This window comes from Dendrobates tinctorius, unplaced genomic scaffold (genome assembly GCF_039654945.1).
Source record: "Dendrobates tinctorius isolate UK_male_01 unplaced genomic scaffold, ASM3965494v1 ptg000063l, whole genome shotgun sequence".
Taxonomy (NCBI): Eukaryota; Metazoa; Chordata; class Amphibia; order Anura; family Dendrobatidae; genus Dendrobates; species Dendrobates tinctorius.
In genome coordinates this window covers 12,078,105-12,104,929 of record NW_027361731.1, presented here as the reverse complement: position 1 = coordinate 12,104,929, position 26,825 = coordinate 12,078,105, and the positions used below count along the sequence as shown (strand labels likewise).

Below are 26,825 nucleotides of genomic sequence, written 5' to 3'. Positions count from 1 at the left end.
CACCAATCAGCGTCAGGCCATTTGCAGCCCTGTAGCCAATCAGCAGCTGCAGCTCTCAGAGACTGCACCTCCCCTGACACTCTTCCTAGACAGAGGACACCGCTAGGCCCCGCCACTTCCGTGACGTCATCATGTCACAGGAAGCTCCTCCCTCCGCCGTGGATTCCTCCTCGTCGTGTTGTCCCGGTGCGCGGCTCTGCGGGTGGAGGTCTGTACATTGTCCTCCTCCTCCTATGTCGCCTCCATGCTCCGCCGCGCTGTACACAGTCTCCTCACCCCTGTGACTGCGGTCAGTGCTGTGGTCGCGGTTCCTCTCTCCCCTGTGTCCCGGCCGCTGTAACAATTCTCCCCTCACCTGTCCCCTGCAGGCGGCCATCATTCCTTCTCTGGCGCCAAATAGGATTAACCCCCGGAGGGAATTTCATTTTCGTTTTTTCCTCTCCTTGTTCCCAGAGCCATAACGTTTTTAGTTTTCCGCCAATATGGCCGTGTGATTGCTTATTTTTTGCGGGACGAGTTGTACTTTTGAACGACACCATTGGTTTTACCATGTCGTGTACTGGAAAACGGGAAATAAATTCCATGTGTGGTGAAATTGCAAAAAAAGTGCAATCCCACACGTGTTTTTCCTTTGGCTTCTTTGCTCGGTTCACTAGATGCTAAATCTGCCATCATGATTCTCCAGGTCATTACGAGCTCATAGACACCAAACACGTCTGGGTTCTATTTTATCTAAGTGGTGAAAAAAAAGTTTGCTACAGAAATTGCGCCATTTTCCGAGACCCGTAGCGTCTCCATTTTTCGTGATCTGGGGCCGGGTGAGGGCTTATTTTTTCCTCGCCAGGCTGTTGTTTTTAATGATGCCACTTTGGGGCTGATACGTTATTTCGATCGCCCGTTATTGCGTTTTAATGCAATGTCACCGCAACAAAAAAAACCGTAATTCTGGCGTCTTGCCTTTTTTTCTCATTACGCCGTTTAGCGATCGGGTTAATGCTTTTTTCTATTGATGGATCAGGCGATTGTGAACGCGGCGACACCTAATATGTGTATGTGGGATTTTATTTTTATTGTTTTATTTTGAAAGGGGGGTGATTTCTACTTCCATATTTTTTATATATATATTTTTATAAACTCTTTTTTACGTTTGGCATGCTTCAATAGCCTCCATGGGTTTATGAAGCAAATAAAACCGCACAGACTTTTTAACCCCTTCCTGACAACAGACGTACTATCCCGCAGGATAGTACGTCTCAGCGATCAGCGGCGGCCGGGTGTCAGCTAACTATCACAGCTGACACCCGGCACAACGTGTCGACACGTTAACCCCTTGCACACCACGATCAAACATGATAGCGGTGTACCGGGGGTTAAAGGGAAGCATCGGCAGGGAGAGGGCTCCCTCCGTGCTTCCCTGAGCCCCCCACTGCAGCGCAATGTGCAGCACTACTGCGGGGGGGCTCTTTCCCTGCAGGCCCCCAAATCCAAGATGGCGACGGGGCCTGCAGGGAGCTGGCTTCCTCAGTGCCTGCAAAGCGCAGGCATGAGGAAGTCTGCAGCAGTGCCTGTGACAGATCGCTGATCTGTCACAGGACAGTGATGTCCCACCTGGGACTATGTAATAAAGTTAAAAAAAAAAAAGTGTAAAAAAAAAAAAAATATTCCCCTAATAAATCTATTTTTTGTAAATAAAAAAAATCAAAATAATTAAAGTACACATATTTGGTATCGCCGCATCCATAACGACCTGCCCTATAAAACGGTCCCTTTAGTTAACCCCTTAAAAAATAAAAAAAAAGCAAAAAATAATGATTTATCATACTGACGAACGAAAAGTGCAATAACGCGCGATCAAAAAGACGCATATAAATATCCATGGCACTGCTGAAAACGTCACCTTGTCCCGCAAAAAATGAGCCGCCACACAGCATCATCAGCGAAAAAATAAAAAAGTTATAGCTCGCAGAATAAAGCGATGCAAAAATAATTATTTTTTATACAAAATAGTTTTCATTGCATAAAACCGACAAAACATAAAAAAAACCTAAATGAGGTATCACTGTAACCGTACTGACCCAAAGAATAAAAACGCTTCATCAATTTTACCGCACGCGGAACGGTGTAAACGCACCCCCCCCAAAAGAAATTCATGAAACGCTGGTTTTTGTTCATTCTGCGTCCCAAAAATCGGAATAAAAAGCGATCAAAAAACGTCTCATGCCCGAAAATGGTACCAATAAAAACATCAACTCGTCCCGCAAAGAATAAGACCTCACATGACTCGGTGGGTCAAAATACGGAAAAATTATAGCTCTCAATATGTGGTGATGCAAAAACTATTTTTACAATAAAAAGCGTCTTTTAGCGTGTGACAGCTGCCAAACATAAAAACCACCATAAATAGTAAATCAAACCCCCCGTTATTACCCCCTTAGTTAGGGAAAAATAATAAAACTAAAAGAAAATGTACTTATTTCCATTTTCCCATTAGGGTTGGGGCTAGGGTTAGGGCTGAGATTAGGGTTAGGGTTGGAGTTATAATTGGGGGGTTTCCACTGTTTGGGCACATCAGGTGCTCTCCAAACGCAACATGGCGTCTGATCTCAATTCCAGCTATTTCTGAGTTGAAAAAGTCAAATGGTGCTCCTTCCCTTCCAAGCTCTGCCATGCGCCCAAACTGTGTTTTACCCCCACATATGGGGTATCAGCATACTCAGGACAAATTGCAAAACAACTTTTGGGGTCCAATTTCTCCTGTTACCCTTAGGAAAATAAAAAATTGGTGGCAAAAATATCGTTTTTGTGGAAAAAAATGATATTTTTTATTTTCATGGCTCTGCGTTATAAACTTCTGTGAAGCACTTGGGGGTTCAAAGTGCTCACCACACATCTAGGTAAGTTCTGTGGGGGGTCTAGTGTCCAAAATGTGGTCACTTGTGAGGGTTTCCACTGTTTAGGTACATCAGGGGCTCTCCAAACGCACATGACACCCGCAGACCATTCCATCAAAGTCTGCATTCCAAAACGTCACTACTTCCCTTCCGAGCCCCAACGTGTGCCCATACCGTAGTTTTCTCCCACATATGGGGTATCAGCGTACTCAGGACAAATTGGACAACAACTTTTGGGGTCCAATTTCTCCTGTTACCCTTGGGAAAATAAATTGGTGACTAATTGATCATGTTTGTGGAAATAATACGATTGTTTTTATTTTCATGCCCGGGCATTATTATCTTCTGTGAAGCCCTTGGGGGTTCAAAGTGCTCACCACACAACTAGATAAGTTCCTTGGGGGGTCTAGTTTCCAAAATGGTGTCATTTGTGGGGGATTTCCACTGTTTTGGTACATCAGGGACTTTCCAAACGCGACATGGTGTCAGATATAAATTCCAGCCAAAAACGTCAAATGGCGCTGCTTCCCTTCTGAGATCTGCCATGCGCCCAAATAGTGGTTTACCCCCACATGTGGGGTATCAGCGTGCTCAGGACAAATTGCATAATAACTTTTAGGTTCCTGTTACCCTTGGGAAAATAAGAATTGGGGGTGAAAAGATCATTTTTGTGGAAAAAATATGATTTTTTTAATTGTACCGCTGTACATTATAAACTTCTGTGAAGCCCTTGTGGGTTTAAAGTTCTCACCACATATCTAGATAAGTTCCTTGGGGGGTCTAGTTTCCAAAATGGGGTCACTTGTGGGGGTTTCCACTGTTTAGGTACATCAGGGACTCTCCAAACGTGACATGGCATCCAATCTGAATTCCAGCCAATTTTGCATTGAAAAAGTCAAACGGCGCTCCTTCCCTTCTGAGCTCTGCCATGCGCCGAAACAGTGGTTCCCCCCCACATATCAGGTATCAGCGTACTCAGGACAAATTGCACAATAACTTTTGCAGTCCAATTTGTCCTGTTACCCTTGGGAAAATAAAAACAATTGAACCTGAAGTATTTTTTTTTGTGAAAAAAGTTAGATGTTCATTTATTTTTTTTAAATATTCAAAAAATTCCTGTGACGCACCTAAAGGGTTAATAAACTTCTTGAATGTGGTTTTGAGCACCTTAAGGGGTGTAGTTTTTAGAATGGTGTCAATTTTGGGTATTTTCTATCATAGAGACCCCTCAAAGTGGCTTCAAATGTGATGTGGTCCGTAAAAATAAAATGGTGTTGCAAAAATGAGAAATCGCTGGTCAACTTTTAACCCTTATAGCTTCCTAACAAAAAAAAATTTGGTTCCAAAATTGTGCTGATGTAAAGTAAACATGTGGGAAATGTTACTTATCAAGTTTTTTGTGTGCCGTATCTCTGTGATTTAAGGGCATAAAAATTCAAAGTTTCCATTTTTTTCACAAATAAACGCAAGTTATTTGATTGAAATTTTACCACTAACATGAAGTACAATATGTCACGAGAAAACAATGTCAGAATCACCGGGATCCATGGAAGCGTTCCAGAGTTATGACCTCATAAAGGGACAGTGGTCAGAATTGTAAAAATTGGCCCGGTCATGAACGTGCAAACCACCCTTGGGGTGAAGGGGTTAAAGGATCACACCTCCTGCTTTCCTCCTGCCGTACATGAGTACAATCCTCTACATGATCCACCGAGTCATGTGAGGTCTTATTTTTTGCGGGACGAGTTGACGCTTTTATTGGTATCATTTTCGGGCACGTGACATTTTTTGATCGCTTTTTATTCCGATTTTTGGGAAGCAGTATGAACAAAAACCAGCAATTCATGAATTCCTTTTGGGGGGTGCGTTTATACCCTTCCGCGTGTGGTAAAATTGATAAAGCGTTTTATTCTTCGGGTCAGTACAATTACAGCGATACCTCAGTTATGTCTTTTTTATGTTTTGGAGCTTTTATACAATAAAACAATTTTATATAAAAAATTATTTTTGCATCACTTTATTCTGCGAGCTATAACTTTTTTTTTTTTTTTTTCTTCGCTGATGACGCTGTGTGGTGGCTCGTTTTTTGCAGGACAAGATGACGTTTTCAGTGGTACCATGGATAATTTATGTCTTTTTGATCGCGCGTTATTCCACTTTTTGTTCGGCGGTATCGTGATAAAGCATTGTTTTTTGCCTTGTTTTTTATTGTTTGATGGTGTTCACTAAAGGGGTTAACTAGTGGGACAGTTTTATAGGTCGGGTCGTACACAAATGTGTACTGTTTAGATTTTTTTTTATTCAAATATTTTTTTAGTGATAGAATATATATGTGTATATATATTATTACATATATAATCTATTATACTAGATGGAGGCCCGATGATGTCGCATCGGGAGGGGGGGTGGTAATGTCACGATGGGGGCAGGCGTTGCAGTGTTGAGAATCTCCCCCCATGTGATCACCCTCCTATCCACTCTCTCTTTCCCCATGTGCTGACTTCTCCCGTCTGTGCTCTCTTCCTTGACCTCTCTACTCCATGTGCTCTCCCCCTTGTCTGCTCTCTCTCCACCACTGTGCTGTCTTCTTCCTGACATTACAGCAGGAGATCGCAGAGGATACATTTTGTGATGTAAAATATTGTTTAAAAACAGTCAGTGAATTATTTTACCTCACAAAATGAATCCTCTGTGATCCCCTGCTGTAATGTCAGTATTGTCTTTTGCTTCCTCCCCTGCCCAGGAGCTGTGGTATGTTCTGTACATGGTCAGACACAGACAATTTTTAAAATGAACTTTCGTGCGTGGGAAAACCCCTTTAATGTGACCGGCTTCCTCTGCCTGTAGACACGTCGTGCATCTGCCGCCGGAATCAGCCGAATGATTCACTGCACCTGCATGGAATTCTGTATGTGTGTGTGGTTCGTACGGCGTATACAGTGTGTGTGGTGCGACGGTGTTCTACTGGTGGTACTGTGCAAGAAGCTGGTACCACCAGCAGTTTCCATATTGAGACACCCATCACTTAGGTGTCCCAATATGGCGGTGTGTGAACTTCCGCCGCTTGGAATTCTGGGATCTGGACGGAACAGGCAATTATATATATAAATATAGATATTGATTTTTTTTTATAATTATTTTTGATTTTTTTAATATTTTTACAATTATTTAAAAAAAAATTTCACCTTTTTCTAACTTTTTTACTTTGTTCCACGATGGGACAATCATTGTTTGCAAGCTGACCAATTCTAGAGCATGCAGATGAAGCAGCATCTGTATGCCATAGTAGATGCTGTCAGCGCTGCACTGACAGAGACACTTTCTGATTATGCATTGAGCATGATCATTAAGTTTCCTCGCTCTGCTGAACCAGATGTTGTCATTACGACATCGGGTCACCATGGCAACGATTGGGACCCCGCGTCATGCCGCGGGTATCAGATCCAAAGGCAGAGGGGCTGTCAAGCCCTGTGCCAGCTTCCGGAATGATGCGATAGTGTTCTATCGCAGTATTTCGGGGATTAAAGTGCCGGAAGCCGTCTGTCACCACACCTGGCACCTAGTGCCGGGTGTCAGCTGTGAGAATCAGCTGACACCGGGCGGCGATCGCCCCCTCACCCCCTGTGTGCGCAGCCGATCGAGATGATGTAATATTCTGTACCTGGTCAATAAGGCCCAGGTCACATGGATGGAATCATACATCAGATGTCAGAAAGGAGCTAAACCCCTCTGATCAGAGCGATCATACAACATACAAGCCTCTGATGGCTGCGGTGATGCCCTGTACTACTGTAGTGCTGTGTATCATCACTGCCTGTCAGTGTAATACTAACAGCCCCATACACATGAGATAAGTGTTGGCTGAACGGTCATTTGGCAGACGGCTATCTCTCCCGACTCCCCCATACACACAAATATTCCAGCTTTCCTGTGGTCTGTATGAGAGAGTCGCCTCCAGACTCCTCTAGCGGAGGATTATCTACAGGAAGAACAAACGGATTATCCTGTGAAATTCAGGATGCCAAATCCTCTGCCCTGACATCTGTCGGGAGACACTCAAACACATTATATGGTCGCCCAAACCCCCGAAATCAGTGCTTTCATGTAACTTTACTCTAATGTGTATGGGGGCGATGAAAGGTAACTTATTGGACGCTGCCTCTGGCCCGGCCTAATAGTCCTTCGTACATTGAAGCCCAGACACTATTATTAGGCATGTAAGTATCGTAGTAACTAGGCCGCCTCTTACTATCGAGTACTTGGGGGCGGAGGGCATTCAGCCGAACTCTGTCCCACCTTCTGAGATGCCATGTTTGCTTTTCACAGCAGCAAGTGGTTAAACTGCCAGGGTTTTTGTTGCAGCCACTCCTGTGCCGTCCCTGCGGTGTACATCTATGTTTTGGTGCACAAAAGGGTTAATTTTTTTGAAACAATTGTTTGTGTTAAGAAATAAAATGTTTCTTCTGCTTTTTTATGATTTTTTCTCTTTACATGAATTGTTGAGGCCAATTTTCTTTAGGCCTGTTTCACACATCAGTTTTTCATGTCAGTTGAAATCCGCCAAAATGTTGGAAAACGGATCCGTGGCTGACGAAACACCAACGGGAGTCACCGGACCGCTGGTGCGCTGGGATCCGCCGATATTGTAATGTTAAAGGAACCGCGCCTGAAAAGGAAAAAAAATAATACCGGCGATATCGCGGTATTCAGGGTCGAGAATGTGCATATCGCGGGACCTGGGAGCGGGCAAGTGGATATCGCGGGACGAGAGAGAATATCTTCTGCCGGTATTTAGGGTTAAATCTCCTAGAAAAGCCAAAATGCGGATCCGACATTGAAAAAAACGTTGCAGTGTCCGTCAAGTGATGTCAGCAGACGCCAAAATCTTGGCGAATCCGCAAAATATCGGATCCAACGGATGACCATCCGTCAAGATCCGCCGATAATGCAAGTCTATGGGGGAAAAAAATGGATCCGCCAAGAAAAATGGCGGATCCGTTTTTTTTGCAAATCGGCGGATCTTGGCTGATGCTGAAAAACTGATGTGTGAAACAGGCCTTAGAAACATTTTAGTATCTATTTTTTTTTTTTGTAATGTAGGAAATCCTAAGGCCAGAAATAAACCCCATAAATCACTGTACATGGAGACTTTGGGATCAGATAATTTCTGTCTGTGATAGAAGATTCCAGTGCGTGGAAGACGGGAAACCTTCATATAGACGGCCGGTGGGGATGGAGTCAGTGACGGACTCTGGACAAATATGTATCTAGAGCCGTAGTAGAAGATGAAGATGTCGTCCTCATCATGAAGTAGTTATTTCTCCTGTCACGTGTAATGAATATCTCCTGCAGTATTGCTAATGCCGATTCCAGTGTCGGTAAATGAGACGAGAATTAGCGTTATGGAAGATGAGTCTATGAGGAACGTATTCAGCTGCCGACTCCGAGGAGGAAACTGCTTGTTGTCTGTGGCCTAAATATATAGGTTTTATTATTAGATGTCAAGAAGAAAACTACTGTAAAATAATAAATCTCATATGTTTCCCTTATCATCTCCAGTAATTGTATTATTACACAGGATTTTTATGATGTTACATCGGCTCATCTTCTCATTCAGGTCTCTACAATATCGGGTCCTCTCAGTGAAGATCTTCTGCATAAGAACATTTTCCTGATTTACCCATGAAGGATGAATATGGACAGAGGCAAGATGGCGGAGAGGATATTACACCTCACCCTAGATATTCTCTTCAGGCTTACTGGAGAGGTGAGAGATTCTGATGACGTCACATTACATCATTCTTATCTATGGGAATAACAGATGGACAGAACTGGAGAGGTGAGGACTCTGGAAATGTCTGTAGTGAGATTTATTAATGTGTCTCTCCATAACCAGGATTACACAGTAGTGAAGAAGACCTCTAGTGAGCGCTGCCAGGACCCTGTGTCTGAGGAATGGGGAAGACCCCTGAACCCAATAACGGGGCCTCCACCTCACCCCCTGATCCATGACGACATCAATGACCAGAAGATCCTAGAACTCATCTATAAGATGACTGAGCTGCTGACTGGAGAGGTGACACTGCTGGGAATGCTGGGATATTTTAGAGTAACGCTATGAAGGGATCGGGGGATGACGGTATCATTGTATGTGTCAGGTTCCTATAAGGTGTCAGGATGTCTGCGTCTATTTCTCCATGGAGGAGTGGGAGTATTTAGAACGACACAAAGATCTGTACAAGGACGTCATGATAGAGGTTCCCCAGCCCCTCACATCGCCAGGTAATAGACAGGACTAAATACACACGGCCTATAATTATCTGTATGTAAAGAATGAATTCAGTCCCTGTATGTGTTTCCTCCAGATCTATCCAGTAAGAGGACAACACCAGAGAGATGTCCCCGTCCTCTTCTTCCACAGGACTGTAAACAAGAAGATCCCAATGTTCCTCAGGATCATCAGGTAGATGGAGAGAAGGTGTCATGAGATCTCCCCTATGATGTGTAGACGGCTGTGAAGGTCTTGTGCTCAGTCTTGTTTTATCCACCAGTATTATATGTTTTATATTTGTGTAATGAGAGCGGTGGAGATGGCAGGATTAGAGCTGATCATAGATGGGACTTCTCCATCTGTCTGTGACTTTTACAATATTTGTTTCAGGGTGAAGATCTGACCCATATTAATACTACAGAGACATATGTGAGGGGTGATGAGCGGTGTAAAGAGGAGATTCCCACATATGACTACCCAGGTGAGTAATAACCACTAAATCCAGAGAAGTCACAGATTCTTCTCAGTCACCGGCTGCGGCTGCTTCATCGGTGTAGTCCGGCCATATCACAATCGTGTGATCACCATTTTGCCTCTAGACCACAACATTCTCCCCCTCCCAAAACTGTTCAAATGACTTTGGGCATTGAAAGCCCTTTTCTATAGAACTTACAACCTGGAGGATCCACCTACCCTCTGGGATTAGAAGATGCTGACCGTTACCTGCCCAGATCTGTAAACTACAAACCCAAATGACAGTGTAGAATGTGCTGACAAGTTACAAAATCACTTGGAGAAAAGTATTATGATAGGTCTGTAAGAGAAAGCGGAGGGTAATGATGCTGTTGGCTTCCTAGATCCCTGATATCTTATTGGATGAATCTCCCTTCTCTCCCTCCTGTGCTGCTGAATGTCTCATATGGTCCCTACAAGACCAGGTCCAGTCTTTCTGGCCAAACTTTGCTTTTATGATCAACAACATTAAATGTGCAATGAGGGCAAAGTATGAATTTCTGTACAATAACAACAGAGTTTCCTTTTATCCTGACTTTTGAATTTGTATTAAAACTAATTTCAAGGAGGATTGTGATAAACTACAGGAAAACCATTACACCTGTGCCATGATATATCTCTAAACTGTGCGTGGATGATGGCTGTAATATACATTTATTCACGCCTGTAGGAGATGTGTTGGCATGGCTCGAGCCCTGGATTCATGGATTAAATTGCAATATGTTTTCAATTCTAAGGAATTCAGATTACTGCAAAATCTCTCCTGAAATGGGGAGCAATATTATTTTCTCTAATCTTCTGGTCAGGATTCATAGTAGTTCCAATGGTCCACCATGTGACGAACAGCCCACCGCCGTTCGTCCAAATGCGAAGGCGACTAACGGGGGTCCCGCTGCCACCAAAACGCGACGGACAGCGGACCCTGTGTCACCACTATGTCACAGTCCCACCACTGACACGGGTGTATCAGCGGACGGAGGGACGAGACACAATGCCGGCACACGGCTATCACAGGCACCGTTGGGGCTTAGCTTAGTTATCCCACCACTGGCACCATGTGACAAAAATATCCAGCAAGCTAATCTCGCTCTACAATTTGCCGCAGGGGGAGTTTAATTTGGATGCCCCACCACTGCTATCAATCTTCCAAGAACTGCGGGGATTTATGTATATCCCACTTTCTCAGTTCCACTTTGGAACTCGCAGCTCTCCGGCGCCCCCCTTACCCTCAGGTCAGTCAGGGAACTGCACCTAGGATAATTAGTCGCCGGACGGGCTGCCTGTTGTGAACCGGCAATCAGGCTTCTGCAGTAAGGGAATTATCAATGCTGTGGCCGCAGCCCCTCATTCAGCAATATAAGACCCTTCTAAACTGCCAGCAAGCCGCAATAGCCGTACACAACGCGCTGCCACCAGTCACGGTTACTTAATTCACAGTGTTAAATTAAGAGGGTCCGTGGCAAACCCCTTGAATTAGTAGCGATTATCTATCAAAGGCGTATAGTTCGATTCTTAGAGCATGGAGACAGATCTAAATAATTATATCATTTATTTTCCGAAAGAGGACAGTGATTACAGATAAAAGTTGCTATAAAATTGAGACATAAAATATGTACAGTACAGGTATAAAATAAAAGTGGAGAAAACAAAGAGATTACACTCACAGTTCCATATTGTTCCTTAGGCAGACCATGCGGCTTTAAGGGGGGAGGAGCCACACATCTCCACTCATCTGGAGTTCTTGTCAGCATGGACTCTGCAGCTGTTCTGCTCTGGTTTTGTCCAGGGAATGCTTTATAGACTTGCTATGTGACATCACGGATAGATGCATGCTGGGTTAATCCCACCTCTCCCTTTTGGATGTAGAATTACACTAGAAAACTTATACTAATTATAACTCCGTGGGGGCAGCCCGCACAGACACATATAGGGCATCATTGGTTGTGATTTGTTGAGTACAATGATTCAAGACCAAATATGCAGTAGTTCTGATACACCGTTTAGAAGGAACCCATATTACAGGTTCTGTAAGTCTGAGAACTACGCCACAGGCGCCGTAAGGACGCCGGGATCGCACAGATCACAAAAATATGATTGTTATATCTCTGCTGGGTATGGTTTTCGTAATATGACTTATTTTTAGGTTTCCCATATACCGGCATACAGCCTGTGTTTTTCCGAACAAAGGGATCCCTTCCCCCTGCTCTTCGAGAGGAAGTTGGTTTAAGGTTTCAGAGCTAGCCCAGGCAGGGGGGCACTGGTCAGTGTGTGAGTGAGCCATGGGCGAAGAGAGGAGGGGGGGGAAGGGGCTGCATGAGCTGACAGCCTGCATTGTATATCACACCTCCCCCCTTAAGAGGGCGCTAAGGAGGCATTACCTCTCGGTAATCGGCCATGCGCACCTCCGCGGGTTCGCCCCGGCGGGCCAACCCATCGGCATTGCCGTTTTCACTGCCCTTCCTGTGTTTTACAGTAAAGTCGTACTGTTGAAGGGCAAGGCTCCAGCGGAGCAATCTTCCATTGGTTCCGGACACTGTGTGCAACCAGCTCAGAGGGTTGTGGTCAGTTACCACCGTGAAGGCGCGCCCGTACAGGTAGGGCTGCAAACGCTGCAGTGCCCACACCATGGCCAGACACTCCTTCTCGATGGTCGAGTATGCCACTTCCCTCGGCAAAAGTTTCCGGCTCAGATACAACACGGGGTGCTCTTGGTCCCCCGAGTCGACCTGGCTAAGCACAGCACCGAGGCCAAACTCGCTGGCTTCGGTCTGTACCAGAAACGGGCGACTGCTGTCGACTGCTCTCAACACTGGAGAGTTGCACAGGGCTGCTTTCAAAGCTTGGAAAGCCGCCTCACAGTCATCTGTCCAGTTGACTGTTTGGGGTAGCCTCTGCTTGGTGAGGTCAGTCAAGGGTTTGGCAAGGGCGCTATAGTCCTGTACGAACCGCCTATAGTACCCTGCAGTGCCCAAGAAGGACTTCACCTGTTTCTTGGTCCTGGGGGTGGGCCAGGACACGATTGCGTTCACTTTTTCTGGCTCCGGACTCATGGAACCCCCGCCTACCTGGTGCCCCAGGTAGTGGACCTTGCGCATGCCTATCTGGCACTTCCCCGGCTTGATGGTCAGGCCTGCCTGGTGAAGACGCTTGAGCACCTCCTGGAGGTGCTGAAGGTGTTCCTCCCCGGTGGAACTGAAGACGGCAATATCGTCTAAGTACGCCACCGCGTACTCCTCCAGTCCCCGAAGCAGGTGGTTGACCATCCGCTGGAAAGTGGCAGGGGCATTCTTCATGCCGAAGGGCATGACCGTGGACTCGTACAGTCCAAAGGGGGTGATAAAGGCGGATTTCTCCTGCGCCTCAGGGCTCAGGGGAATCTGCCAGTATCCCCGACTCAAATCCATGATGGATATGTAGTTGGCGTTTGTCAACCGCTCGAGCAGATCATCGATGCGCGGCATTGGATGGGCATCAGAGGTTGTGATGGCGTTGAGCCCCCTGTAGTCCACGCAGAACCGGGTGGTTCGATCCTTTTTTAGGCACGAGGACTACAGGTGAAGCCCACGCGCTTTTTGACCGTCGAATCACCCCCAGCCTTAACATCTCATCGATCTCTTGGCGCATGACTTGTTGCACCGTTTCAGAGATCCGATAAGGTGTTCGCCGTAATGGGGCGTGATTCCCGGTGTCCACCTCATGAACCGCTAACTCCGTCCTCCCCGGTTGGTTGGTGAACACGGGCCGGAAGAGTTCCAGGGTGGCCATCAACTGCAACCGCTGGGACACGGTGAGCGAACCACTTATCTCCATGTCCTCAATGGACCCATTGGCCTTGGCCTGGGCCAGCATGTCCAGGAGGGAATCTTCCTTCCCATCCTCTGGCAGATTGCAGACCGGTAGGACGCAAGCTCCACGTTCGTAGTGCGCCTTCAGCATGTTGACGTGAAAGGCCTTGCGCCTACCCCGAGCATGGTCAAGCGTGACCACGTAGGTGACCGGGTTGAGCTGTTGGTGGACGACGTATGGGCCTTCCCAGGCTGCCTGAAGCTTATCCGTTGGCACAGGGACCAGCACCCACACCTTTTGACCCACCTGGTAGGTCCGCTCCCGGGCGTTCTGGTCGTACCAGCGCTTCTGGTCAGCCTGAGCCTGCGTCATGTTGTCATGCACCAACTGCGTCAAGGTCTGCATCTTGTCACGGAAGCGCATGACATAATCCACGATGGACACTTCTGTGGGGTTTGGCTCATCTTCCCAGGATTCTCTTATCAACCCAAGGGGTCCCCGGACTCGCCTGCCATACAGGAGCTCGAAGGGGGAGAACCCGGTCGAGGCCTGCGGAACTTCTCTGTAAGCGAACAGCAGGTGTGGGAGGTACCGCTCCCAGTCGCGCCCTTGGGTCTCAACCAGTATGCGGAGCATCTGTTTGAAGGTACCGTTGAAGCGTTCACACAAACCATTAGTCTGTGGGTGATACGCACTCGATACCAGGTGCGTCACCTGCATTTTCTCACAGAGAGCCTCCATTAGGCGAGACATGAATTGGGGCCCTTGATCGGTAAGCATCTCCCTGGGAAATCCTACTCTTGAAAAGATGGTCACCAGTGCGTCAGCCACCTTATCTGCCCTGGTTAAAGACAGAGCTAGTGCCTCTGGGTACCGGGTAGCGTAGTCTACCACGGTGAGAATGTAGCGCTTTCCGGAGCTGCTGGGGACGGCCAGCGGGCCTACGATGTCCACCGCGATTCTCTGGAAAGGCTCTGCAGGCCCCGCCTTACCCACTTTTTGACAGGTGGCACAGGAGCGGCAGTAGTGTGTTACATCTGTCCCCATCTTGGGCCAATAGAAGTGTTGAGACAGCCGTGCCTTTGTTTTGCTGATCCCCAAGTGTCCAGGGAGTGGAATCTCATGGGCAATCCGCAACAACTCAGTTCTGAACTGATAGGGGACGACCAGCTGTCTTTCCCTCAACCACTCCTTTTTAGGATCTCCGGGTACTGTCTCCCGGTACAACCTTCCTCGTTCCCAGAACACCCTCTCCTTATCAGACTCGGAGGTGGGCGTCTCGGCGAGACCTCTCAATTTCTCCAGGCTGGCATCTGAGTGCAGAGCAGCCTGGAACTCCATGCTAGAGGCTGCCAGAAGTGACGTCAGGGTCCCCTCTTTACTGGGACCCTCTGGAACCGGCTCTGGGTTCACCTGGTTCAGTCTCCTGTAGCAGCAGAGGGTCCAGAAGACAGTGCGTTACCTGCGATCTGGGCACTCTGACTGTGTGTGACAGCTGCTATTTATGCTGTCTCCTTGGGGATTTCTACAGACCCACCAGCCGGTGCTGCCCTGGGCTCTACCTCCCCATCCACCCGCAACACTTCAGGAGCAGTGCTACTTATGGGCCAGTTACCTTCCTCGGTGGCACTGGTCAGCTGCATGGCATTACCTTCCTCATGGTCCCCATGCACCTCCCCATTTCCTTGAGCACCGTTGCTTACTCCTGCCAGGGGTTCCTCAGCCGTCTCACTCCGCAGAGTGACGGGGCTGAGCACTTCGGTACCTGTGGACACATCTACCGCTTCAAAGAAAGGGTTAACGGGTTCAGTCGGCACAGATACATCAACATCATCATCATCCTTCCTAGGAGAAGAATGGTTATCAGTTTGCTTTGGCACATTCACATCAGCATCAGCATCATACCTGGGGAAAGAATGGTTGTTAGTTGCATCAATACTCATCAAGGCATTAGCAGGTAACACATTCAGTTTCCCATCATCATCATCATCAGGGTTAACGTTACCCTTATTATCAGTTTGGGGAAGGGTGTCAGGGACCTAGTATGCAACCATCCGCCCCAAGTCAGTCCCCAATAAAACATCAGTGGGCAGGTTTTCAGACACTCCCACCTCCCTCAACCCGCTCCCGGCACCCCAATCAAGAAAAACCCGGGCCACTGGCAAGGGACAACGGGTGCCTCCAATCCCGGTGACAGTCAGGGTTTTCCCCTCAACAAACTCTTCAGGGGCCGCCAGTCCAGGACGGATGAGGGTTCGTTCAGCCCCGGTGTCCTTGAGGCCTGTAGCAAGACGGGCCCCCACCTGAACAGGTTGAACGTTGTCGTCAGCCCTCCCAACCACACCTCCCACCAAAAGAACAGAGGCGTTGGGCCCCGGGGCCTTGGCTGGGGGGTTCTTCGGCCTATTCGGACAGGCGTAAAAGAAGTGACCAGGCCGCTGGCAGTGGTGACACAGGAGATTGTCAGTAGCCGGCCTGTTGTTGGCAACAGGGACAGGGCCTCCGGAGGGACGGCTAGCTGGGGCACTGGGGTTGGCTGCAGGCTTACGCCCTCTCCAGCTGGTGGTGACTGTCCTCCGCGTCTCTGGCTTCCTGTTGGCCTCATGGTTGTCGGCGATCTGCGCCGCTTTGTCCGCATTCGTTGGTTCGCGGTCCAGGATGAACTGTCGGACCTCAGCTGGGCAGAGATGCAGGAACTGGTCTTTGATCATCAGGTCCCGTAGCTGCTCAAAGGTTTCAACGGACAGTCCATGGATCCACTGGTCAAAGTGGGTCCTGAGTCCTTGCACCACATCACTGTAGCTATCGTGTGGGCCACGTTGGAGGTGCCGGAACTTCTTTCGGTATACCTCAGGTGTCAGCCGGTATTTGGCGATCGGCGCCTGCTTTATGGCGTCATAGTCGTCATCGGCTTCTGGCGGAAGAGAAGCAAATGCCTCCAGGGCTTTGCCTTTTAGCCCTGGGGTCAAGTACCTTGCCCATTGGTCTCTAGGCAGCTGGTACTGTCTGCAGGCTTTCTCAAAGGCTCGCAGGAACGTGTCCAAGTCCCCGTCCTTTTCCATCACGGGAAAATGCTCTGGCCGGGGTTTAGGAGTCTGGATGCTGCTGGGCTCACCGCTTCGGGCTGTGGGGGCATTCCCACCCCGCTGGAGTACCTCCAGTTCATGGGCCCTCTGCGCCTGGCGCTCGGCTCTCTCAGCCTCTGCTCGGCGCTCAGCTCTCTCAGCCTGGGCTTGACGCTCGGCCCTCTCAGCCTCAGCTTGGCGCTCACGTTCGGCTTGGGCCTCCTGCCGATATTGCTGGATCAGCCTCACCCGCCCATCACTGTCTTCGGCGGGGAGTTCGTCCAAGGCCATTTGCAGATAGGGGTCCACCCCATTCTGGTTGAATGTGGGGCCAGCGCTCAGGAGTGGAGCCTCTGCTGCAGCCCCATTGCCACTTGGGCCAACTTCTGCGCTCGCTGGATTCTGGTCGTTGTCCAGCTGCACTAGAGCCGCGATCATTTGATCTTTGGTTCCGCCTGCGGCGTCTATGCCTCGGTACGTGCATAACCCAGCAAGAACTTCCTTTGTCTGCCGTTTGTACCAGGGTTCTCCTTTTGCCGCCATGGTTGCCAAATAAAAGATAGAAAAAGAAAAACGAAGAAACGGGAGGGGGGATACTTGCAAGTACACACTAATGTCTCAGGACTAGTAACCACTGAGTCTGTTCTCCAAAACCTATGATGCAGGATTCCCGCAGGAACCGTGCAGGTTTTTAGTGAGAGGAATGATTGCTCAAACCAAATCACTAATGCTCTAGGATTATCCCACCGCTCTGCCACCAATATGTGACGAACAGCCCACCGCCGTTCGTCCAAATACGGAGGCGACTAACGGGGGTCCCGCTGCCACCAAAACGCGACGGACAGCGGACCCTGTGTCACCACTATGTCACAGTCCCACCACTGACACGGGTGTATCAGCGGACGGAGGGACGAGACACAATGCCGGCACACGGCTATCACAGGCACCGTTGGGGTTTAGCTTAGTTATCCCACCACTGGCACCATGTGACAAAAATATCCAGCAAGCTAATCTCGCTCTACAATTTGCCGCAGGGGGAGTTTAATTTGGATGCCCCACCACTGCTATCAATCTTCCAAGAACTGCGGGGATTTATGTATATCCCACTTTCTCAGTTCCACTTTGGAACTCGCAGCTCTCCGGCGCCCCCCTTACCCTCAGGTCAGTCAGGGAACTGCACCTAGGATAATTAGTCGCCGGACGGGCTGCCTGTTGTGAACCGGCAATCAGGCTTCTGCAGTAAGGGAATTATCAATGCTGTGGCCGCAGCCCCTCATTCAGCAATATATAAGACCCTTCTAAACTGCCAGCAAGCCGCAATAGCCGTACACAACGCGCTGCCACCAGTCACGGTTACTTAATTCACAGTGTTAAATTAAGAGGGTCCGTGGCAAACCCCTTGAATTAGTAGCGATTATCTATCAAAGGCGTATAGTTCGATTCTTAGAGCATGGAGACAGATCTAAATAATTATATCATTTATTTTCCGAAAGAGGACTGATTACAGATAAAAGTTGCTATAAAATTGAGACATAAAATATGTACAGTACAGGTATAAAATAAAAGTGGAGAAAACAAAGAGATTACACTCACAGTTCCATATTGTTCCTTAGGCAGACCATGCGGCTTTAAGGGGGGAGGAGCCACACATCTCCACTCATCTGGAGTTCTTGTCAGCATGGACTCTGCAGCTGTTCTGCTCTGGTTTTGTCCAGGGAATGCTTTATATACTTGCTATGTGACATCACGGAGAGATGCATGCTGGGTTAATCCCACCTCTCCCTTTTGGATGTAGAATTACACTAGAAAACTTATACTAATCATAACTCCGTTGGGGCAGCCCGCACAGACACATATAGGGCATAATTGGTTGTGATTTGTTGAGTACAATGATTCAAGACCAAATATGCAGTAGTTCTGATACACCGTTTAGAAGGAACCCATATTTCAGGTTCTGTAAGTCTGAGAACTACGCCACAGGCGCCGTAAGGACGCCGGGATCGCGCAGATCACAAAAATATGATTGTTATATCTCTGCTGGGTATGGTTTTCGTAATATGACTTATTTTTAGGTTTCCCATATACCGGCATACAGCCTGTGTTTTTCCGAACAAAGGGATCCCTTCCCCCTGCTCTTCGAGAGGAAGTTGGTTTAAGGTTTCAGAGCTAGCCCAGGCAGGGGGGCACTGGTCAGTGTATGAGTGAGCCATGGGCGAAGAGAGGAGGGGGGGGAGGGGCTACATGAGCTGACAGCCTGCATTGTATATCACACCATTAATGAATGCAACTCCGGTTTACTGTTGGAGTTCTCCCCTCATACATACGTAGTTGTTGGGGACATAACCTATTTTTTTATTCTGTCTTTTTTTAACTGTTCATTCTGTATGATAGTTTCTGGTGGGATTGTCCTGCGTCACTTATGTGAGTCTGTAACTCCCTGATCGTCTTAAAAAAAGCTCTACACCTCTTCCAAATGCCTAAGATCTAAATTTTAAATAAATCTGTCAGCAGGATTGTGCACAGTAACCTACAGACAGTGTCAGGTCGGCGCCATTATACTGATTACAATGATACCTGGTGATGAAATCCATCTTGTGGTTGTTGTTTAATCTGTATTTGTAGTTTTCAGTTAATGAGATTCTCGTGCTTCGGGGCGGGGCTTTATGTGGTGCTCTGATTACATATGCATCTGTATTGGCTTATAACAGGTTACTGATCCCTCAGTGACCTGCCCCCATTTTTACATAATGCATATAATAGTGTTGATCTTTTTCTTGATAATGACTATAATATTGTGGCTGCTGAGAGGCTTAGAAAAAATTTTTTTACATCCAGCAAAATGACACCAGCGGCTTCTGTCCAGTAGCATCTATCTCTGTGACTTTTTGCTGAAAGTAATTTTTTTTCTAAACGATAATATCAACACTATTATATGCATTATGTAAAAATGGGGAGCAGGTCAGTGAGGGATCAGTGACCTGTCATAAGCCAATACAGATGCATATGTAATCAGAGCACCACATAAATCCCCGCCCACAGGCCCACCCCGAAGCATGAGAACATCATTAACTGAAAACTACAAACACAGATTAAACAACAACCACAAGACGGGTTTCATCACCAGGTATCACTGTAATCAGTATAACGGCGCCGCCTGACAGTGTCTGTAGGTTACTGTGCACAATCCTGCTGACAGGTTCACTTTAAGACATCTCAGCTCTTCACTATTATACACAATTCTCAATTAAATGCCTAATATTTCTTCTTGAAACTCATCTGACAGAAAATATTGGAGCTTACAATAGTTTAGATTGTGAAGTCACCGAGACACATACGCTAATTACATCAGAGAGGTTTCACAACTAGTGTCAGGATTACGAGATATGAGATTGCCCCAGTGGTCAGGGATTTATTATATCCCACCTTCCAGTTCCGGTTAGGAACTTGCAGCTCACCGGTGCCTCCTTTGCCCTCAGGTCAGTCAGGGAACTACACCTAGGATAAGTAGTTGTCAGAGCGGCTACCTTGCCGTTTACTGGCTAATGGGCACTCTGCAGTGAGGGCATTATGTATATCCCCAGTCTCAAGCAGGAAATACACATATAAACCTCCGTCCCGTCACTGCCAGGGTCTCCCAAAACCCCAGAACACTTTGCTGCCACCAGCTCCTCGTTCTATATTAAAACCAATATTTGGTCAGGAACCAGCCCATAAGGTAGCATAGTTTTTAGCGCAGAGGACGTGGCGGTTCATTCATAGAGCAAGGAAACACAAAACTAGTAAATGTTAATAGATTTACTTCAGAAAAGATAGGCAGTATTTACTAAAATATAAAAGATGTTACGTAAGAGACAAGATAAAGATCCATGTTCTTTTAAACAAAGGCTGAATTACCTGATCACAAACCACATTCCCGAGGGAGAGGGAAAGAGTGGGATAGAATTAGATGCATGCAGAGAGAACTGCAGCTACAGTCATATGTAAAAGTTTGGGCACCCCTATTAATGTTAACCTTTTTTCTTTATAACAATTTTGGTTTTTGCAACAGCTATTTCAGTTTCATATATCTAATAACTGATGGGCTCAGTTATATTTCTGGATTCAAATGAGGTTTATTGTACTAACAGAAAATGTGCAATCTGCATTTAAACAAAATTTGACCGGTGCAAAAGTATGGGCACCCTTATCATTTTCTTGATTTGAACACTCCTAACTACTTTTTACTGACTTCCTGAAGCACTAAATTGGTTTTGTAACCTCATTGAGCTTTGAACTTCATAGCCAGGTGTATCAAATCATGAGAAAAGATATTTAAGGTGGCCACTTGCAAGTAGTTCTCCTATTTGATTCTCCTATGAAGAGTGGCATCATGGGCTCCTCAAAACAACTCTCAAATGATCTGAAAACAAAGATTATTCAACATAGCTTTTCAGGGGAAGGATACAAAAAGTTGTCTCAGAGATTTAACCTGTAAGTTTCCACTGTGAGGAACATAGTAAGGAAATTGAAGAACACAGGTACAGTTCTTGTTAAGCCCAGAAGTGGCAGGCCAAGAAAAATATCAGAAAGGCAGAGAAGAAGAATGGTGAGAACAGCCAAGGACAATCCACAGACCACCTCCAAAGACCTGCAGCATCATCTTGCTGCAGATGGTGTCACTGTGCATCGGTCAACAATACAGCGCACTTTGCACAAGGAGAAGCTGTATGGGAGAGTGATGCGAAAGAAGCCGTTTCTGCAAGCACGCCACAAACAGAGTCGCCTGAGGTATGCAAAAGCACATTTGGACAAGCCAGTTACATTTTGGAAGAAGGCCATGTGGACTGATGAAACAAAGATTGAGTTGTTTGGTCATACAAAAAGGCGTTATAAATGCGCTGTATTGTTGACCGATGCACAGTGACACCATCTGCAGCAAGATGATGCTGCAGGTCTTTGGAGGTGGTCTGTGGATTGTCCTTGACTGTTCTCACCATTCTTCTTCTCTGCCTTTCAGATATTTTTCTTGGCCTGCCACTTCTGGGCTTAACAAGAACTGTACCTGTGTTCTTCCATTTCCTTACTATGTTCCTCACAGTGGAAACTGACAGGTTAAATCTCTGAGACAACTTTTTGTATCCTTCCCCTGAAAAGTTATGTTGAATAATCTTTGTTTTCAGATCATTTGAGAGTTGTTTTGAGGAGCCCATGATGCCACTCTTCATAGGAGAATCAAATAGGAGAACTACTTGCAAGTGGCCACCTTAAATACCTTTTCTCATGATTTGATACACCTGGCTATGACGTTCAAAGCTCAATGAGGTTACAAAACCAATTTAGTGCTTCAGGAAGTCAGTAAAAAGTAGTTAGGAGGGTTCAAATCAAGAAAATGATAAGGGTGCCCATACTTTTGCACCGGTCAAATTTTGTTTAAATGCAGATTGCACATTTTCTGTTAGTACAATAAACCTCATTTGAATCCAGAAATATAACTGAGTCCATTAGTTAATAGATATATGAAACTGAAATACCTGTTGCAAAAACCAAAATTGTTATAAAGAAAAAAGGTTAACATTAATAGGGGTGCCCAAACTTTTACATATGACTGTATGTGCCTGGACAACGCAAATGTAATGGGAGAGGGGCAGCACAAGCTCTGGAAGTGTACATAGACTTTCAGGACTTATTCATGTTTCCTGACCACTAGTTACTCATTTATTACTGATGAAGACTGTTGCGTTTGATCATTTCAGTAGATGTTATTGTCTATAGTCACAGTTTTCAACTACAGTAGTTAAGTGTCCAAAATACTCTGATTTATCCTCTTCCTGCAGCCAGTTTTGTGTTCCTAATCAGGCCCCATTTTTAAAATCTGACGTGTGTCACTTTATTTGCTGATAATTTTTAAATTATTTACAAAGGATAATAGAAAACAAATGGATCTTACAAATTATTTTCCAGCTTCACACAATACCCTATATACGATTGTACACTACTGTCTGGGCACATGGCGGTGTTCAGAAGGGAAGGAGCGCCATTTAGCTATTTGAATGCAGATCTAGCTGGAATAGTTTGCAGACACAATGTATTGGGAGCACTGTTCGTGGTCACCTGGCAGCTCAAAAGATGTCCACCATGAACATGCTTGGTACTATCTTCTCTGCTTTCCATATCTCTTGCTCATCACCCTTTAACACCCTTACATGGATCTGGACTTACACTGGGACCCCTAGGCTTGGACCATGGTGTTACCTGCTATTCTGTGGTGTTAGATGGCAAGAAGAATAGTCAGGTAGCTGGGTCAGAGCCAGAAGGACAGAATACAGAATCAGAAGACACAAGAGTAGTCAGTAAACGGGCCACGGTCACAACAGGAAACAAATACACAAGCCGCGAGCTGAGCACAGAGGACTGAACCAGAGGAGAACAACGCTGTATCTGGCAGATTCCGGCAATATGCTTTGAGCTTTAGTAGGGTGTGGTACTTTCCAATCGGCTGAAGTAGGGAGCAGATTACTCCAGCTGGACACCAGGAACAGATCCCAGATGACTTTGGACACACCTTATACAGGAGCCCTAATATAACTAAATGACAGAAAACCAGAACAGTCGAAATCCCCATAAAGTGATTCCATTATATAAATTAATTCACTGAGGCTTATAATCTATAGCAGGAAGCAATATTTTGACTCCACAGCCACTTTCCGGAAATTAACACGCAGTGGATGTTGGAGAGTGAAAATTACACATTTTGCCAGTTTATTACCCCACACATAGTGCCCAGATTGTGCTCCAGGAGACACACACTGTAAATTAAGTGGGTTCTTCTCACTATAATATTGCTAAATACAGGGATCCTTAATGTTTGAGCACACTGCAAGACTCAGAAGTGAGAGTGGATTTTGCTGGATTGGTTTACGGAAACCTTGTTGCTTTTTGAGCCACTAATAGTGTGTGAAGCTCTGTTTTTCCATTGACAGATGATGCACCTGAGTGGGGACTTGTTTTTTGTGAGATGAGAATTGGTGTTATTTTCACCTACATAACATTGATTGGTTTCTTTTTATTCGATATTTGGGAGGTAGAATGAGCAAATAGTTGAATACCACGCACTACTGGTTCATATAACAAGGTTTTATATTAGACTATGAACTGTCATTGTCTTGGTAAATAATTAGTTTTACACAGCTTGCCATTTTTATGGCCTGTTAAGTAGAAATGTTCAAAAATTTGAAACTCAAGGATATTTTATTAAAAAATTAAAAAAAATTTTTAACTTAGCAGATGACTGTACCAGGAGAACAGAGGGACAGCTGACATCTTCAATTTTTAAATCTGATGATCGTGAGATCCTACAAGATACAACTGAAGTGAATGCTATTACTCCAGATATACCATCATCCATTCACAGCAAAGATCTGTCATCTGATCCTATGAAGCAGGTCCCATCTTCTCATTCATTACTGACTACAAAGGAAATTCGAAGTAAAAAAAGAGGCATTAAAAAACAAACTGCTCCTAAAGCAAATAAGTCATTTTCATGTTCAGAATGTGGGAAATATTTTACACGGAAATCACAATTTGTTACTCACCAGAGAATTCACACAGGGGAGAAGCCTTTTTTATGTTCAGAATGTGGGAAATGTTTTACCCAGAAATGGTATCTTGTTATACACCAAAGAGCTCACACAGGGGAGAAGCCTTTTTTATGTTCAGAATGTGGGAAATGTTTTAAACAGAAATCAGAGCTTGTTACTCACCAGAGAATTCACACAGGAGCAAAACCTTTTGCATGTTCAGAATGTGGGAAGTGTTTTAACAGTAAATCAGATTGTGTTAAGCACCAGAGAACTCACACAGGGGAAAAACCTTTTTCATGTTTAGAATGTGGGAAATGTTTTAACAATACATCAGATTGTGTTAAACACCAGAGAACTCACACAGGGGAGAAACCTTTTTCATGTTCAGCATGTGGGAAATGTTTTTCAGAGAAGAAACATCTTGTTAACCACCAGAGAACCCACACAGGGGAGAAGCCTTTTTCCTGTTCAGAATGTGTGAAATGTTTTACAGAGAAATCACAACTTGTTAACCACCAGAGAACCCACATAGAGGAGAAGCCTTTTCCCTGTTCAGAATGTGGGAAATGTTTCATCCGGAAAGCACATCTTGTTAGACATCAGAGAACCCACACAGGGGAGAAGCCATATTCATGTTCAGAATGTGGGAAATGTTTTAACAATAAATCAGATTGTGTTAAGCATCAGAGAATCCACACAGGGGAGAAGCCTTTTTCATGTTCAGAATGTGGGAAATGTTTTAACAATAAATCAGATTGTGTTAAGCATCAGAGAATCCACACAAGGGAGAAGCCTTTTTCCTGTTCATAATGTGAGAAATGTTTTAACTGGAAATCGGCTCTTGTTACCCACCAGAGAGCAGCTCACACAGGGGAGAAACCTTTTTCATGTTCAGAATGTGGGAAATGTTTTAACTGGAAAGCGCTTCTTGTTAGACATCAGAGCAGTCACACAGGTGAGAAACCTTTTTCATGTTCAGAATGTGGGAAATGTTTTAACTGGAAAGCGCTTCTTGTTAGACATCAGAGCAGTCACACAGAGGAGAAGCCTTTTTCATTTTCTTAATATGAGAAAGATTTTACTTGGAAATCGACTGTTAGTAAACATCAGAGATGTCACATGGGGAGAATCCTTTTTTATATTCATACTGTTGGAATTGTTTTAACCAAAATTGGATCTTCTTAAAGGGGTTGTCTATAGTCATTCCTCATGTTTGCTGACAAAAGAATAAAACTTAAACTTTATTAATTCCAAATGTAAAACTATACCCATAATTCACCCCCTGAAGATTAGTCAGAAGGTGACTAAGAGAAAAAATTGTACCCTACATTTCAGTATTTAGGGTGAGGTGATGTATACACACTCTTCAAGCCTCTCATTTCTACAGGTTTTATCGGCCTCACCAAAAGTGACTCATCAGGAGACTGTTTAATATTAACCTATATTCAAGCGAGACTAGACAAAAAAAACTAAAATCATGTATCATGTTATCTGAAACAGTCAGAAAACTAGCCACATATTGGCAGATCCCAGACTTCAAAGTATATACTTCGTAAGTTTATAAGTCACTCCAGTGTCAGGAATAGATAGTATGTGAAAATACAGTATATACCACTCAGGGAAGACATAACTTCCAACGATAATTTCCATATTCATACTAAATAATTAGTATTTTTTATTTTGATCACTGTGATAGACCCTATCACAGTGACCAAAATAAACCAATAGGAAAAATCTACTTATTGTTGCCGGCGGCAGATCTCGGCGGGCGCACTGCACCTGTGCCCGCCATTTTCTTACCGGAAGAAGATGCTTGTGGCCGTGGGTGGAAGGAGGAGGACCCAGGGACATAGGGAGGTACCGTGGGGGGGATCGGGGACCCAATTTCTCTCTCCTCTGATGTACGATCACATCAGAGGAGAGAGAAATTCAATGGAGAATCATACTTTTTTATTTTTTGCGATCCTCGTTATACCGTTAATAATGGCGATTATGGAGAAATTCCGACGCTGGGGGGTGCTATACACTTATTTCTCTGCGCCATTAAAAAGCTTCGCTGAGGAATAAGTACCCTTAACTGCCACCATTAAAAGGTGTATTGGCCGTCGTTAAGGGGTTAAACTTCAAAAATCCCACACAGAGAAAAGTCACTATCATACCTAGAGTGAGAAATGAATTACAGGAAAATTGTATTTTGTTGACCTTCAAAAAAAACTCAAGACGGGGAGAACCTATATATATTTTTGACAAATTGTACAAAAACGTGATTAGCGCGGCGTGCGATCAAGGATGGAATATTATGTGGGAGTTTTATAGAATAAATTTAAGGTGAGAATATTATATGGAAATTTTATAGGATAAACCAAATACCAACAGAAAATAAGCGACTTAAAACAAACATTTATAAAGTATAAAAGAATTGCACCATTTTCCGATACCCGTCACTTCTCCGTTTTTCATGATCTCGGGTTGGGTGAGGGCTTATTTTTGGCTCGTCAAGCTGACGTTTTTAATGAATACCATTTTGGTGCAGATACGATCTTTTGATCGCCCGTTGTTGCACTTTAATTCAATGTTGCGGTGACCAAAAAAAGTAATTCTGGCGTTTTGACTTTTTTTTCTCGTTACGCCGTTAAGCTATCAGGTTAATCTATATATAAAATTTGATGTCAAGCCACGCCCATTTCACATAGCCACACTCGCTACACGCAAAGCCTCGTATAATAAATATCTAAAATAT

General features: G+C 45.4%; 1 pseudogene; it reads left to right on the top strand.

Annotated features, from left to right (window-relative positions):
- The first annotated feature begins 71 nt into the window (after positions 1-71).
- LOC141094257 (uncharacterized) lies at positions 72-25,203 on the top strand (annotated as a pseudogene).
- The last annotated feature ends 1,622 nt before the right edge of the window (positions 25,204-26,825 follow it).